This window comes from Cyprinus carpio, chromosome B15, assembly GCF_018340385.1.
Source record: "Cyprinus carpio isolate SPL01 chromosome B15, ASM1834038v1, whole genome shotgun sequence".
NCBI lineage: Eukaryota > Metazoa > Chordata > Actinopteri > Cypriniformes > Cyprinidae > Cyprinus > Cyprinus carpio.
Window position 1 is genome coordinate 5,545,930 of NC_056611.1, and position 16,467 is coordinate 5,562,396.

Genomic DNA, 16,467 nt, shown 5'->3' on the forward strand with positions numbered 1-16,467 from the left:
CGTACGATTAATGGGGCCCTTTTTTAATTCTCAAAGATGTCAGGTGTTTGATTTTTAATACCATAATTTTAAATACAGTGACAAAAATTACCTTTTTTTCTTTAAGCAGAAATGTCTTGGTAAATTTGTACACCCCACGCAGGTCGTCCTAGCCAGAGGGGCATGTACGAATGTGTTTGCACAACAACGGAGCAGAAAAGTGGAAACTTATGAGCTCATGAATTTAACATAAAAGGGATTTAACAAAAGGAATTGAGAAAAAACACAAAGAAAAAAAGGAAGCATTAGTGTGTGCACATTAGCAAAGAAGAGGGGTTGATACATAAAAATAGTGGCTGTCAAACGATTACTCACATCCAAAAGAACTTTTGTTTTGCATATAATATGTTACATATATATATACCACATCATCAAACTGAAAATTATACAGCATTGTGTTGAATTTTATATATACCATAATTAATATACCAGTACACACCACATATATTATGCCAAAAAAACTTGTATTTTGATGCGATTTAATCGGCATTATAATTTGACAGCACTAAGTAAAAAATAAATTGTGGCACAAAAAGTCCTATTTATGAGACTCGCACAGTTTTCTTTCTGCATGGTCTATATGTTGAACTGCTACTCAAACAAACACTGAACTCCCACCTGTCCACCACCCTCCCCTTCCTCTCCACGGGCAAATCAGGTCGAGTAAGTCTGCTTCAAGTGGGAAGATGGTGTCCCGAATGCAGCCGTAACGAACCACCTGGTCTCTGAAGATGATGAACCTAATTATAGACTTCTCTACGTTTTTGTGTTTTTTTGTTTTGTTTATTCTGCTGAAAATACACCCGGGTCTCCTGCCTACAAGAAACAGAAAAGGGAGAGAGGCAGAGGAGAATCAAGCATGATGCAGAAGGTAAAGCTCTTCCAAGCAACTCTCAGTTTGGTTGGAAACATAACACACAACTATCCAGAAGAAAAAACAGATTTTTTTCCTTCAGCAGGATTTTGCACAGCCTCTGGAGCCATATCTGGGTTCAGTGTGCAGACATTTACAGAAAACATTCAAATTTTAGGATGCTCCTTAGTAATCTCCATCACCCAAATATCGCAGTACAGCGTGTAGTAAAGATGAAAGTTGTTTAAAAAACAGTGTTTACAGTTATATATTTAGTTTATTGTGGGATGTTGTAAGCTATAGCAACTGCTTCTCAATCACTTAGTTGTACCAAGAAAAATGATCGTGAACATGCTATTATAAATACTTATGTAAGGGTTAAGTTACAACATTTGTGCTGCAAAGAAATCTCTTTGGCCTAATCACTTCATTAAAAATCCTTAATGGTTTTCTAAAAAACCTTTACTGATGCAATCAGAATTATTAATAATTAATATAATTAAATAATTAATTATAAAAGCTATTGCACAGCAAAAATAGCCCCATAGTACCAATCTATCATCCAAGTTTTGTTTTCAAAAGCATTTTCCTAGTAATAATACACATATGCAGCAGCACTAACTGCATCAATTTAATAATCTTAAAATGAATGCAATTAATATTGTCATCTTTGGCTTGCTAATTAAGGTGTTTGCAAGGAACCATTCAAAAAACGGGTTTACAGTGTTTTGTAAAATACACAAAATAAAATAAAATAAATATTCATACACTCACTGACCCTCCAATTCTCCAGCAGTGACGGACACAAATTATTAGGACTACTAGTATAAAAACTGGTGTTTCAAGTCAGTTTATTTCTACTCTTTTGCTGTAGTGTGTCAGTAGGAAATATATCAGTTTACATTTCCAAACAATCCTTTAGCCATTAATTGTAATAATTGTTGAAATACCCCTAGTCTTCTAATAATTTTGGCCCACCATTGTAAAATGGGGATTAGAACTTTGAACCCAGGGCTGCATTTCCCAAAAAGCATCGTCTGTGAGTCATTTGTTCCACTGAACACTCTTGGTAAAGACGGACTGAACTAGCGGCAACAGTTGCTTTTGGGAAACCACACCCCCAGAATGATTGCGGTTCATCAAAACCCAGCAATGCCTTGCAAGCTTCTGTAATAAGCTACCACTCACGAAGAAGTATCATCAAGACGAAATCAATATCAACATGCAATGAAGGGATCGTCATAAGGACCCACCCACCAGGTACATCAAGATGTCTTCTGATCATCACCATAGCTGTTCTCTGGTGGTCATTCCAGGCTTGATTCAGTGTTTGCAGAAGAAAGTTGTGTTGTTCAGGAGAGTTTAACACATCGTCTCGTACCTTTTAAACAGACAAAAACTGGACATAAGTACAGGATAAACAAGGCTTTCCTGCTAATTTCATACCAAGCCAGCAAGTAAGAAGCACAAACTCTGTGTAATCAGTTAATGAAGCACTCGTCTCATATGCGGTGCGGTGAACATCACATATCGAACCCACTTAAAACATAACACTTATGTGTCAGATGTACTCAAACATACACAAATAATTCACAGAAAATAAGCTCCTCTCTAGTGTTTTTCCCTTTTATAGCTAACTAACTAACTGAGAAAAACACTGCATATTTTTTCTTGAGGTAAATGTAACGTTAAGTGGGCTTACTGTTCACAAGCTGTTTTAATTGTTTGAAACACTAATTGAGTGATTACTTGAGGCAACGATGTATCTCAGTAGTTTTTACTATCTCTCAAACATAACTTCGGCTATTCATTCACATTTATTGTGCGCTTATAACTTTTATTAAAGTGAAAAAAGAGATGATGCTACTTGAACTGAAGCAGCTAAAGCCATCCGTCACTCCACATTTAAGAGCTTCAAAACAGCATTTATTGTTTGATTTTCATGATAAAACGGGTCGAATTTGAAAGCGGAGACTTTGTTTCTTAACAGAATGTTAGCAAAAGGGAAAAACCTGTGTTAACAGCAGAGCATGTAGAGGTCGAGAATAGTAGAGCAGTTATGGAGTCCAGATATTCAGATTCAACGAAGTTGCAAGCCTTATACAGTACAGACCAAAAGTTTGGAAACATTACTATTTTTAATGTTTTTGAAAGAAGTTTCTTCTGCTCATCAAGCCTGCATTTATTTGATCAAAAATACAGAAAAAATGTAATATTGTGATATATTTCTATACAATTTAAAATAAAAATTGTTTTTTAAATTTATTATACTTTAAATTATCATTTATTCTGTGATGCAAAGCTGAATTTTTTTAGGATCATTATCACATGATCCTTTAGAAATCATTCTAATATGATGATTCATTATCAAAGTTGGAAACAGTTCTGCTGTTTAATATTTTTTTCAGAACATGTGATACTTTTTTTAGGATACTTTTGATGAATAAAAAGTAAAAAAAAAAAAAAAAAAAAAAAGAAGCTATGTTTTTTAAATAATAAATATTTTGTAATAACAATATACACGTACTGGTCAGTAATTTTGGGGTCAGTAATTTTTTTTCTTTCTTTTTTTTAAATAAAATCAATACTTTTATTCAGCAAGGATGTGTTAAATTGATAAAAAGTGATAGTAAAGAAAATATATTATTAGAATATATATTATTAGACTTTTTTTTTTTTTCTTTTAATAAATGCAGTTCTTTTTAACCTTTTATTCATCAAATATATTAGACAGCAGAACTGTTTCCAACACTGATAATAAATCGAATATATAGAATGATTTCTAAATGATCATGTGATAGACTGGATGTTACTGTGACACTGAAGGCTGGAGTAATGATGCTGAAAAATTCAGCTTTGCATCACAGGAATAAATTATATTTTTTTAAAGTATATTCAAAATAGAAAACTATTTATTTTAAGTTGTAATAATATTTCACAATATTACTGTTTTTTTCTGTATTTTTGAACAAATAAATGCAGGCTTGATGAGCAGAAGAAACTTCTTTCAAAAACATTAAAAATAGTAATTTTTCTAATATTTTACTCTATAATGAAAAAATACGTAAAGTAAAAATCAAAGTTAAGAATGAGCAGGGAGAAGAAACTGAGAGGGAGTGCGGGGACGCTGCTTAAAGTTAGTAAAGATTCATACTGGAATCTGAAGCGACACATTGCCAGAAAGCACAAGGATGTGCCACGCAAACATGGTGCAGCAAAAGGTGAGCTACCATAAAAAACAAATAAACAGGTAGGCTAAGGTTAGTATTCGGTTGTAACGGAGCCCCGATCATAAACATGCAGACAAAATCACGGCCACGAATTTAGAATAGGCTATTCTGTTTTATGCTAGGACTAGCCTACATTGAAGCGACGAATTAAGAATTATTTTTTTTCTTTTAGTCTAAATTATGGTCACGAATTAAGTATTAAATTACTTAATTAGTTTAAAAGGATTAATCTATGCTTAACATGAAATAGAATTGTTTATTATATTATCGTTTAGTTATTTAATTAGTTATGAAAGATAATATATTACCGTTTAGTTAGGCTATTTTAATTAGTTATGAAAGATATGAAGCATAATAACATACAGCCCTATGTTATAAAAATGTGACCTCTCGAAAAACAAATGTTAGAAATAAAAAATGGATCTACGCATATTTCATCTCGTGTGTGTGTGTTTGTTTTAATGAACCTGTTTTGAATGTTCTATTGCACAACAACGGCAGCTAGCCTATTTTCACGGAAATAAAAGTTAACGAAAATCAAATACACTTTTTCAGTTTTTGCATTTTAGGTATGTTTGCTAAGGTTAGATTAATATATTTAATACATTTTAATTAATACAATTAAGAAGAATGTAAGAATTTTGTTTTGAAACATGATAATTGCTATTTATCAGCAACTCAGCATGAAAAATTGTATACAATTATCCAAGAATTTCGGTACAAACAGTAAACAATTAGGCCTACTAGAGCAATTTTATGTCGGAGCGGGATCTGAGCGAGAATTGGTTTACGGCGAGCGTGAGCGGAATATTAACGAAGCGCTTGCTTGGGCGGTTGAGCGACTGAGTGGAGCGCACGTCCATAGAGCGGAAAACGTAGCGGAGCGTCACATGCTCTGGTTAACAGTGCATTTTTTTTTAAAGAAGGGAGATTGCATTAATGTGTTTTTACTGCATTATTATTACCTAAATTCAACATGGAGTCTGCAGGAGCAGGATATAATAGGCTCTGATCATCAGCTGATTTAAACGACTTTCCAATAGGGTGCTGCTGATGATTGCTTTTATCGGCCAATACATCAGTGCATCGGAAACAAAAAAAGCTGTGAACTTTTTTTCACATTGGTCTAAACAGACAAACTGCACGAGAAAATCTGAGTAGATTTGTGTGCTGAACATTCATGTTGATACGAGATGGTGTTTATCTCCTCCAAACATTACTTTCTACTCATTTTCACCGAACTGGTGTCAGATCTTCCTGTAGCTAAACAGCAGAGCACTGCATTAGCATCGTCAAGTACCCAGGATATGATTCTCTGGATACTTCAAACAAAAGCATCTACCAAACGCATGAAAGCACATGTACATGCATCGTTTCTCGTGCCAGATCTGGACCAGGGAGGTCTGCCAACAGAACGGTTCCAGGTTAGACCCCGTCACCCTCACCGTGGAGAAGAGGCACGGCGGAGACGTCTGGCTCTTACTTTGTTGATGAGATGTTCTGTGACCACCTCCCTGAGGCCCGTGTAGAGCTTCTCTCCGTGCTTGTGCAGGACCATGGTGTAGGCGTTCCTGTAGAGCTCCTCGAAGCTCAGCCCACTGTTTGTTCTTCCTCCTGAATCTCCTGGATGGCATTTTTCAAGAGGTCCCAGATGTTGTTGACATACTTCTCGTCCATGGTCATCTGAGATGAAGCCGAGAGAAGAGGGGAAACCGTTAAGGGAGAAAAGGTGAGGGCTACCAAATACAAATGCTATGCACTCTTTTACCCTTCCTTTTAAAGAGACAGTTCACCCAAAAATGAAAACTCACCGTCATGTTGTTCCAAATCTGTATGAATTTCATTCTTTTGTTGAGCACAAGAGAAGATATTTGATAACCAAACAGTTCCTGGTAGACATTAACTTCTATATTTTATTTTATTTTCTCTCCATTCTGTGAAAGTCAATGGCTACCAGCAGCAGTTTGGTTACCAATATTCCTCTAAATGTCTTTTTATGTTCCGCAAAGAGTCATACTGGTTTGAAACGATGCAAGGGTGAGTAAATGAAGATAAAACTTTACCATTAGGGTGAACTATCCCTTTAAGGCCGTTCACTCCAAAGACGATATCTATAATGATAACTATACAGTTTTAATGATCTTACCAATTCTATAAGAGCAGGGAAGTCCACACAACACAAGCGTAAATGACACTTTGATTTATTTTTTTACTGCTAATGAACAATAAACACATCGACAGCAAATCAGAATCCATTCTGCTTTAAAGAGCTCAAGCATTTAAAGCAGCAGAAGACAAAAAAACTGGAGCGCATGCAAACAGACAGAATGTCATTGTGCGCTGATGTGGATGCCAATATAGATTTTACTGTTGGTATGAATGGTTATTAAAGCATTATAGTCATAATTACAGTTATCATTCTTGGTATGAAGAGGCTTTCACTGTGGCTCAGCATAACCTTGGACTGGTTAGACTGGTTAGATTATCAATCTAACCTAAATCAGACATCGCACCAAGCCACGCTAAAAAAGACATACTCCACAAAGACACCTGAGTGAACTTTCAGGATCCAAGCTAGCTAGCTCTAAGAAAATATACATCATCCTTCTGTATTTGTTTGATCATACAGCACTCTTTTGACATACAACTGTCTTGACATAAAGCTGTCACGTGAAATCATGTGGACATGCAGCTCGGACAGATGTGTTTCTGAACAGGAGCTGCCTGATGGCAGGAATGATTCATCATTTTCGCACAAATACCCCATCATGTGACGTCACGCTCATTAATATTCATGATCTTACAGCTGACGGGCGAATCTCAGTGCATTTGGGTTTACAGTGTATTGACTGTTTAGATCGAGGCACCTGCACATATCCACATCAAACATTACAGCAGCATTAGTGCTACTGAACAAGCTTCTTTCGCTGGCAGTACGTTAAGAAGTGCGTATCACGTCATACCACGTCAAACTGTAACGTTACATACATGACGCAAACCCTCGTCACAGACAAACCGACCTCCCACAAACAACGATACTAGAACAAATGTTTTGATTAGTGACACATTTACTGTTGATCGAATAAGCTTATGCAATAAAACCAGAGTATTTGGGTCACTGCGTGATTATTTGTGATCATCTGCTGCTGTTAAACAGGTTAGCCACCTAACGTTAGCAGGCTCGCTAACTTGTTTCATTAGCTTGAGATAAAAACAACGCAAGAGCTCCTAACCCCAGACCAAAGTGACGCTTCCCTCGTGATGGTTCTTTGACTATTAGTGGGATTTGTGTGAACACAGAGGCGGTGTGAAGGGATGTGTTCGCACGGGCCTGTCCGCTCGGATCCCCGGAGCTCGAGTGACGGTGTCGCCGGCTCGGAGCGCTCATACTCACGGGAAAGGCTCGTATCCTCATCTTGGTGTCTTTTTTAGTCCCCCCTTTGCTGAGGTTTGACATGTCTGGCTTATTCCCCGCCGTTGTCTCCTTTCACATGAAAGTCTTCTCTGACAAAAGACGGGGAACAGGTACAAAGAGGCAGCGCTGAGCCCCGCTTGACCTTCTTTATGAGTCTCACTCTTCGGACTTGTTGACAGGCGCTTCGCGTTCTGCTACTTTTCTCGCTCCAAGAGATGGCGGACGCGCAAATCTCGCAGACTCTCGTCGCACCACCGAGGAAACTCTCGCGAGATCTTACACCATGTACTGCAGACTACAGTATATTGAATATATTCAGCCTTGAAAACGTATTAGAAACGTGTAATAACTGTATTGTAACTGTACACGTATCACGTGACAATCTGTTTTCCGCAACAATATATGATACTGAATAATTTTAATAATAAACGTTAATAGCCATTAAATTGAGAATACAGTATTGAAATAGGAGTATTTTTGTTTAAAACCATCAAAGCTGACCAATCAGAGACCGCGTTTCTTCATGTCAGTACTTGTGCATTTGATGCAAACAATATATGTATATGTATATATATATATATATATATATATATATATATATATATATATATATATATATATAGGCCTATATATATATAAATTCGTTTAAGTTATCATATCACTCAGTACCGCCGCTCCCTATACGCAGAGTACGCAGCCTGCGTAGGGCACTAACTCCCAGGGGGGGCACCATCCCAGTTGCCCAAAAAAAAAAAAAAAAAAAACACACTTGACGCGGTATTCCCCCATCCGCGCTCGCGACCGCTTGCGCATCATGTTTGCTGCTGAATGCAAATTATCATAACTGATGGATGGACATATGCCAGTGAAAAGACATCAGCAATCCGCTGCAGAGAAAAAAATAAATAAATAAAAAAATAAAATAAACCCAAGAAAGAGAGAAAAGATAGCAAAAAAACTAGCGTGTTTTAATGTCGGAAATAATTTGACCATCACCAACGCATTTAATATTCTCTCTGAGTTTCCAGGTTCCTTTACGAAAATTAGTCATGGTTTTAACACGAATAACACCAAAGCGTATCGTTATTTTGGCCATGGTAACTGCAAATTAACCATGTTTTTGTTACTTCAAATAATAATTTACAAAGAAGTATTAAGAAAAGAATTTTTTTTGTGTGTGTGTGGTTATAAAAACAGACCTAAGCCAACAATACCATTTAAAATGACTTAAAATGCATTATATAAAAGCAATGAGGCAATATTGATTGGTTAATAAGGCTGTTAAAATACATAATGTAGGCTAATAAAAAATAAACAATCTATGTACATTACACATTATTACAAATGCCTGCAAAGGGAGCCAAAGGCCTGGTTATTGCTGCTGTTACACTTACAGGAGGATCAAATCCTTGTTGGCCAAACATTTAATTCAAATATTCACTTAATCTTTCATTTTTGGCCATCTTTTTGCTATATGATGACACAGCCTCTTTAATTTCTTCAACAGAAACATGTGGACATCACAACCCTTACAAAAACAAACCATGGTTTTATCATAGTAAAACTACTTTTTTTTTTTTTTTATGATTTCTGAATGCTTGAGACTATAAAATCAATCAGACAACAGTATTAATAAAATCATAGCCATAGGTAAACTGTCTAGAACTACAATTGTAATTATTAAATAATACAACCTAATCAATTCAATAAACAATTATAGTTAAATTTTGACCCTTATATAGTAGGTGATTTTTTTTCTTCCATAATATATATAGGCTATACACACACACACACACACGCACACTAATGCTCATCAAGGCTCCATTTTTTTCAAAAATACAGAAAAAATCATAATCTTGCAAAATGTTATTACAATATAAATTAATGGTTTCTATTTAAATATACTTCAAAATATAATTTATTTCTGTGATGCAAAGCTGAATTTCCATCAGCCATTACTCATAAAGTGTCACATGATCTTCAGAAATCATTCTAATATGATGATTTATTATTAGAATTATCAATGTTGGCAACAGCTGTGCTGAAAATTTATTTTTATTTTTTTTGGAAACTGTGATACTTTTTTTCAGGATTCTTTGATGAATAAAAAGATAAAAAGAAGAGCATTTATTCAAAATATAAATCTTTTCTAACAATATAAATGTGACGACTGGGTGAAGGAGAAGCTGGAAACAAGTGCAGGTATGAAACAGTTTAATGAAGACCAAACAAAACAAACAAAAATACAAACAACGCTGGGAAGACGACAATCCAAGATGGTGGGAGACGGTGAGTAATCCAGATGGTGATGGTGAGTTGGCAGCAGGAGAGGATGGCACAGGAACTGCGGGGAATCGAACCAAAGGTAAGTGGTGATGCTTGTGAAGGTGCGATGAGTGGATGAGGTTCCGGGGGAAGACACGGACATCAAACGCAGAACAACACAGAAGCAAAAAACAGTTACCAAACATGAAACAACGCTCTCACAAACACAAGACGTGAGACAAGCCATATATATAGGGAGAGGGTAATGAGTGACAGCTGCTGCTGATGACAATTAACGGAGACGCCCACAAGCTTATCAGTGCAGACGCGAAAACACACAGATTTCACCACAAAGTGCAAAACCCAGAGATCACGGTTTACCAACCGTGACAGTACCCCCCCCTCTAAGTACGCCTCCTGGAGTTCCCAGAAGGTCCTACCTGCTGATTGTAATCATCAATAAGGGAGTGATCCAATATGTCCCTAGCAGGTACCCCAACTCCTCTCCTCCGGACCGTAACCTTCCCAGTCCACCAAGTACTGGAATCCTCGCCCCCTCCGCCTCGAGTCCAGAATGCGATTAACCGAATAGGTCGGTTCCCCATCTACGAGACGCGGCGGCAGGGGAACCGGAGTAGGCGGATTAATACGTGCATAAAACACGGGTTTAATTTGGACACATGAAAGGCGGGGTGTTTATCCTCCTGTACGCTGGAGGTAGTTTTAGGCGGACTGTCACCGGACTAATGATCTTGGTAATAGTAAACGGGCCAATAAATTTGGGAGCTAACTTGTTAGATACGGATCGCAGAGGAATGTTATTGGTAGAAAGCCACACTTTTTGACCCACGACGTAAACAGGAGGCTTTGACCGGTGGCGATCGGCCTTGGCCTTAGTGCGCTCCCTCATCCGTAGCAGAGTCTCGCGGGCTCTGGTCCAGGTGCGGTGGCACCTCTGGACAAACGCGTGAGCGGAGGGGACCGCGACTTCAGATTCCAGACTGGGAAAAACCTGGTGGCTGGTAACCTAAACTGCATTGGAACGGAGAAAGGGCCCGTTGCTGACACTGGTAACGAATTGTGAGCGTACTCCACCATAGAGAGTTGTTGACTCCAGGAAGAAGGATTCTTGGAGACCAAACATCGCAACGTCCTCTCTAAATCTTGGTTGGCTCGCTCAGACTGTCCGTTACTCTGGGGATGATAACCCGAAGACAAGTTAACTTACGCTCCTAGCAATTTACAAAACTCTTTCCAAAATTTGGATATAAATTGAGATCCCCTGTCAGAAACCATGTCTACCGGGAGGCCATGAAGCCGAAAGACATGATCTAGGACAGTGACCGCTGTCTCCTTGGCTGTCGGTAATTTGGGCAAGGGAATGAAATGTGCCGCCTTCGAGAACCGGTCCACTATGGTCAAAACGACCGTCATGCCATTATAGGGCGGGAGGGCGGTAACAAAATCTAGAGCGATGTGGGACCAGGGTCTCGAAGGGACAGACAGCGGTTGAAGGAGCCCATCAGGAGGTCGATTAGATGACTTACCACTGGCGCAAACTGAGCAAGCCAACACAAAATCGCGGACGTCACGAGCCATAAGTGGCCACCAGAATCGTTGTTTAACCAACCCATTAGTTCGACTTATCCCTGGATGACAAGCAACGTTAGAGCAATGACCCCACTAAATGACTTCGGACCTTAACTCCTCTGGCACAAATAAACGGTTCGGTGGACAACCGGGCGGAGGCGTTACCCCTTCTAAGGCCGTCTTGACCTTCGACTCGACCTCCCATACGAGTGCTGAGACCACTACTCTCTCAGGTAAAATACACTCGGGAGTCACTGGGCAGGCGGAGGGATCAAAAAGACGTGATAAAGAATCGGGTTTGACATTTTTGGAAACCCGGGCGGTACGATAAGGTAAAATCAAAGCGACCGAAAAAAAGTGCTCACCGAGCCTGCCTGGAATTGAGTCTTTTGGCAGTTCTAATTTATTCTAAGTTCTTATGATCGGTCCAAACCATGAAAGGTACCCCTAAGCCTTCCAGCCAGTGACGCCACTCCTCTAAAGCTAATTTGACGGCCAACAACTCTCTGTTACCAATGTCATAATTGCGTTCAGCAGGAGATAAACGATGGGAAAAAAAACGCGCAAAGATGTACCTTATCGTCCGAGGCAGCACGTTGGGACAACACTGCTCCTACCCCCACCTCTGATGCGTCGACCTCCACCACGAACTGCCGTGTGGGGTCAGGGGCCACAAGAATGGGAGCCGAAACGAAGCGGCTCTTGAGGTTAGTGAACGCAGTCTCCGCTGCGTCCGACCACCTGAACAGAGTACTGGGAGAGGTCAAGGCCGTCAGAGGTGAGGCTAGTTGGCTGAAATTGGGAATAAAACGCCGATAGAAATTGGCGAACCCCAGAAACCACTGTAGGGCCTTACGGGAATCTGGAGATGGCCAATCTATCACAGCCTTAACTTTGTCAGGGTCCATACGTATTCCCTCGGACGAGACGATATACCCTAGGAAGGGAACAGACTGTGCATGGAATACGCATTTCTCCGCCTTGACAAAAAGACCATTCTCAAGTAACCCTCTGGAGCACTCGTCTGACGTGTTTGAACGTGTTCCTGGAGAGATGAAGAAAAAAATCCGTATGTCATCCAGGTAAACATATATAAACTGATCTACCATATCTCTCAACACGTCATTAACGAGTGCTTGGAAAACCCCGGGCGAGTTGGAGAGCCTGAACGGCATCACCAAGTATTCAAAGTACCCTCTAGGGGTATTAAAGGCGGTTTTCCATTCATCCCCCTTCCTGATGCAGACCAAATGATAAGCATTACGTAAATCCAATTTTGTGAATACGGATGCTCCCTGTAACCTCTCAAAAGCTGAAGACATGAGTGGTAACGGATAGGTGTTTTTTATCGTTATGTTGTTCAGCTCTCGGTAGTCAATACAAGGTCGCAGAGAACCATCCTTCTTACCCACAAAAAAGAACCCCGCCCCCGCTGGAGAAGAGGAAGGGCGGATGAACCCAGAGGCCAGGAATCAGAAATGTATTTCTCCATGGCCTCCCTCTCTGGAATAGAAAGAGAGTATAACTTGCCTTTAGGTGGAGACTTCTCTGGCACTAAGTCTATGGCACAGTCGTAGGGACGATGCGGAGGCAGAGAAGCAGCACAGGACTTACTGAACACTTCCTTCAGGTCCAGGTACTCTTCGGGCATGTTTGATAATACCATGTTCTCTCTCTGCAAAACAGAGACAGGGACAACAGGACAAGCAGAAACCAGACAAGACTCATGACAACTTTCACTCCACAATGTGACAGTGTTGGAACCCCAATCCACTTGTGGATTATGTTTCATTAACCAGGGGTGACCTAAGACAGTGGGAGCTACAGGGGAGTCCATGAGGAAAAAGGATATGGTTTCGCAATGATTGCCTGAAGTGAGCAGAGTGATGGTTCAGTGTAATGGGTGACGTGAGGCAGTTCCTGGCCGTTGAGTGCGTTGACCTGGATGGGAAGAGACACAGGCCGGACAGGAATGTTCAGGTGACGTGCAAGGAGTGAATCGATGAAATTACCTTCGGCTCCGAGTCCAGAAGGGCGTGACAGTCGTGTGTGTGATTCCCCCACCGCAGTTTCACCGGAAGGAGAGTCGAGGATGTTGTTGAGGACTTCCCAGCGGAGATCCCACCCGATAGTAGCCTCATCCTTACTACCGGGCTGGCTCTTTTACCGGGCAGGAATAGATGGTATGTCCAGTGGTGGTCAGTAACGGAGTAGCTTTACTTCGTTACTGTACTTAAGTACATTTTTCAAGTATCTGTACTTTACTGGAGTAGTTTTATTTTGAGTAACTTTAACTTTACTACATTCCAAAGCATAAGATCGTACTTTTTACTTCACTACATTTCATAAAACATATTGTTACTCCTTATAATATTTCACATGCTCCGAGACGCAGAAGCGGTGTCTGATTCAAGAACTAAATGATTCTTTTCAATGAACCTTTTAAATCGGTTCTCAAATCACACCAAACGATTCTTTCACGAATTATAATGATCCGATTGCAGCTGTTCTAGAGTCGACAACTCACTGATTCAAATGAACCATTTAGTGCGAGTCTCTAGTGAACTCAATTCACAAATAAGAACCCAGAGAATTTGTGAGCGCGCGCACCACTGAAGCTAAATATAACTCACTTATGTCGAATTTTAGGATTAATTATTGTAACTGAAAAACATATTTAGGTCAAAACTGTCAGTTGTTTGTGAACTAAATCTGCTGTAAAGGGTGATCTATTTACAGCATAAGTGACTCGTAGGTAAAAAAAAAAAAACACAAAAAAAAAACACAAAAAAATGGAACCATTAAAATAACACAGATTAACTAAAATAACTCCTACACGTTCAATTTCCCCGCTTCCGTAATGTTAACAGATTTATTAAAATGCATGCCCTATGTAATGTCTGTTTTTATAGTTTATCAACAGTGTAAATTTTTATATTGTTTGGATTAACCACCCAAGTAGACAGATATGATTGTTTCCTATTCTAACCATACTGAAAATAAGTAAATATGGTTAGCTGATGCAACTGTCGAGCTAACAAGCTTGCTGGTGCTAAGTTGAGGTCATTTTTTAGATATAAAGTCCAAATATTTTTATTCAACCACCTATATCGATTACATCTGGGGGAAAAAGAAAGGATATGATGTTCGAACATATTAACTACAGTAATTATCAAAGTGGGAAGTGATTTGGCCAGGGGTGTTTTTACACCACAGACAAGGTTTGAGAAGGAAAAAATCATTATGAAAATATAATTATATTTTCCTTAAAATGTTATTCCTAATTTCAGGCCTTATTCTCCAGTCATATATAACTATGATGTTCTGCAAAACAAACTGAAGTAAATATACATACTGAGTCGACTTTTAGGATTAATATTGTAAGTGAGAAGTCCTTTTGTAATTCAAGCCGGTCATTTATTGATCAACTAAATCGGCAGAAAAAACCGATCTATACAGCATAAGTGGACTTGTAGGTTACAACTTAAAAATAATAAAAAAAACTATGTGTTGAATGGATACCATTTAAAAATAATTATTCCTGTGATTGCAAAGCGAGAATTTTCACATCATTACACAGCCTTAGTGTCACATGTACATCCAGGTCAATCACATATCATTGTAGAAATGCATGCCCTATGTAATGTCTGATTTATTATGAGTGTTGGATAACAGTGTCTGCTGTTATATTGTTTGGATTAATAACCACGTTAAAAAGAACTGCATGTGACTTCCTAAAAAAAACAAAAATTCTAATAATAGGTTCTATAATATATTTCTGATACTATCACTTTTTATCAATTTAACACATCCTTGCTAACTCAAAGATTGTTTTCATTTTAAAAAAAGACAAGCAGAAATAATACTGACCCCACTTACTGCCCCGCAGTGTTATATTGTTATTACAAAATATTGATCATTTAAAACTAGCTTCTTTTTTTTTTCGTTTTTTTTTCTTTTTAGTTCATCAAAGGTATCCTAAAAAAAGATCACCGGGGCTCCAAATATTAGCAGCAGACTGTTCAAACTTTGGGCAGGAACCTCTCATTATGAATGATTCTAAAGGAATCTGTGATATGGTCCAAAAAATTCGGCTTTGCATCACATAAATAAATGATAATTCTCAGTATCATAAATTTAAAAACAATTAGTTCAATTGTATAATATACAACAATATATATCAAAGAGTTTTTTCGTATTTTTGATCAAATAAATTCGCATGGTCCAAATGTGACCCTGGCAGAAGAAAATTCTCTTCAAAAAACATGGGGTAAAAAATAGGCATGTTTCAAACTTTTGACTGTACTGAATATCGGTGATGTTCTGCAAACAACAAATTATTATATATATACATAATATATATATATAATATATATATATCCATATATAGATAATACGATATATATATAGTATATACATATATATATGTCTCACTGGTGAAACTGATGGTCACATTGTGATTCGGACACAAACACATGTCTTAAGTGTCTGGAGTATATTTGTCGCAACAGCCAAAAAATACATTTTATGGGTCAAAATTATACAGTGTTAGTATGGCAAGATACAATTAGGATATTGGGCTAAAGATCATGTTCCATGAAGATATTTTTTACATTGTCCTACCATAAATATATCAAAAACTTCAATTTTGATTAGTACTATGCATTGCTACGAAGTTCATTTAGACAAATTTAAAGGTGATTGTTCAATGTTTTTATGTTTTTGCCACCCTTATATTTCAGATTTCAAAATAGTGGTATCTCAGCCAAATATTGTCCTTTAACAAAACACAAATCAATGGAGAGTTATTTATTCAGCTTTCAGATGATGCATTAATTCACAATTTCGAAACAAAAGTTGACCCTTATGACTGTTTTGTAGTACAAGGGTCACAAAATCTGGTTTCTCTCCGGTACATCGCGTGTATAAGCTGTTGTACCAGTGAACATTACTACATCACCTATCATCAGCATAGGTTATTTATTACAACAACAGAAAATATATCTTGACTCCCATATAGTTGTTATTTTTGGAAAATTCCACAGGTAGTTTGAGCGTAGTATTATGAAAAAATA

At 38.2% G+C, this 16,467-nt stretch overlaps 1 long non-coding RNA gene across 1 annotated transcript; it reads right to left on the reverse strand.

Annotated features, from left to right (window-relative positions):
- Nucleotides 1-2,229: 2,229 nt before the first annotated feature.
- LOC109094869 lies at nt 2,230-7,813 on the reverse strand. The gene is made up of 3 exons (XR_006156523.1): nt 7,517-7,813; nt 5,606-5,805; nt 2,230-2,273 (listed from the first exon to the last, which is right to left on the reverse strand). It is a non-coding gene; the product is annotated as an uncharacterized LOC109094869 (long non-coding RNA).
- Between the last annotated feature and the right edge of the window lie 8,654 nt (nt 7,814-16,467).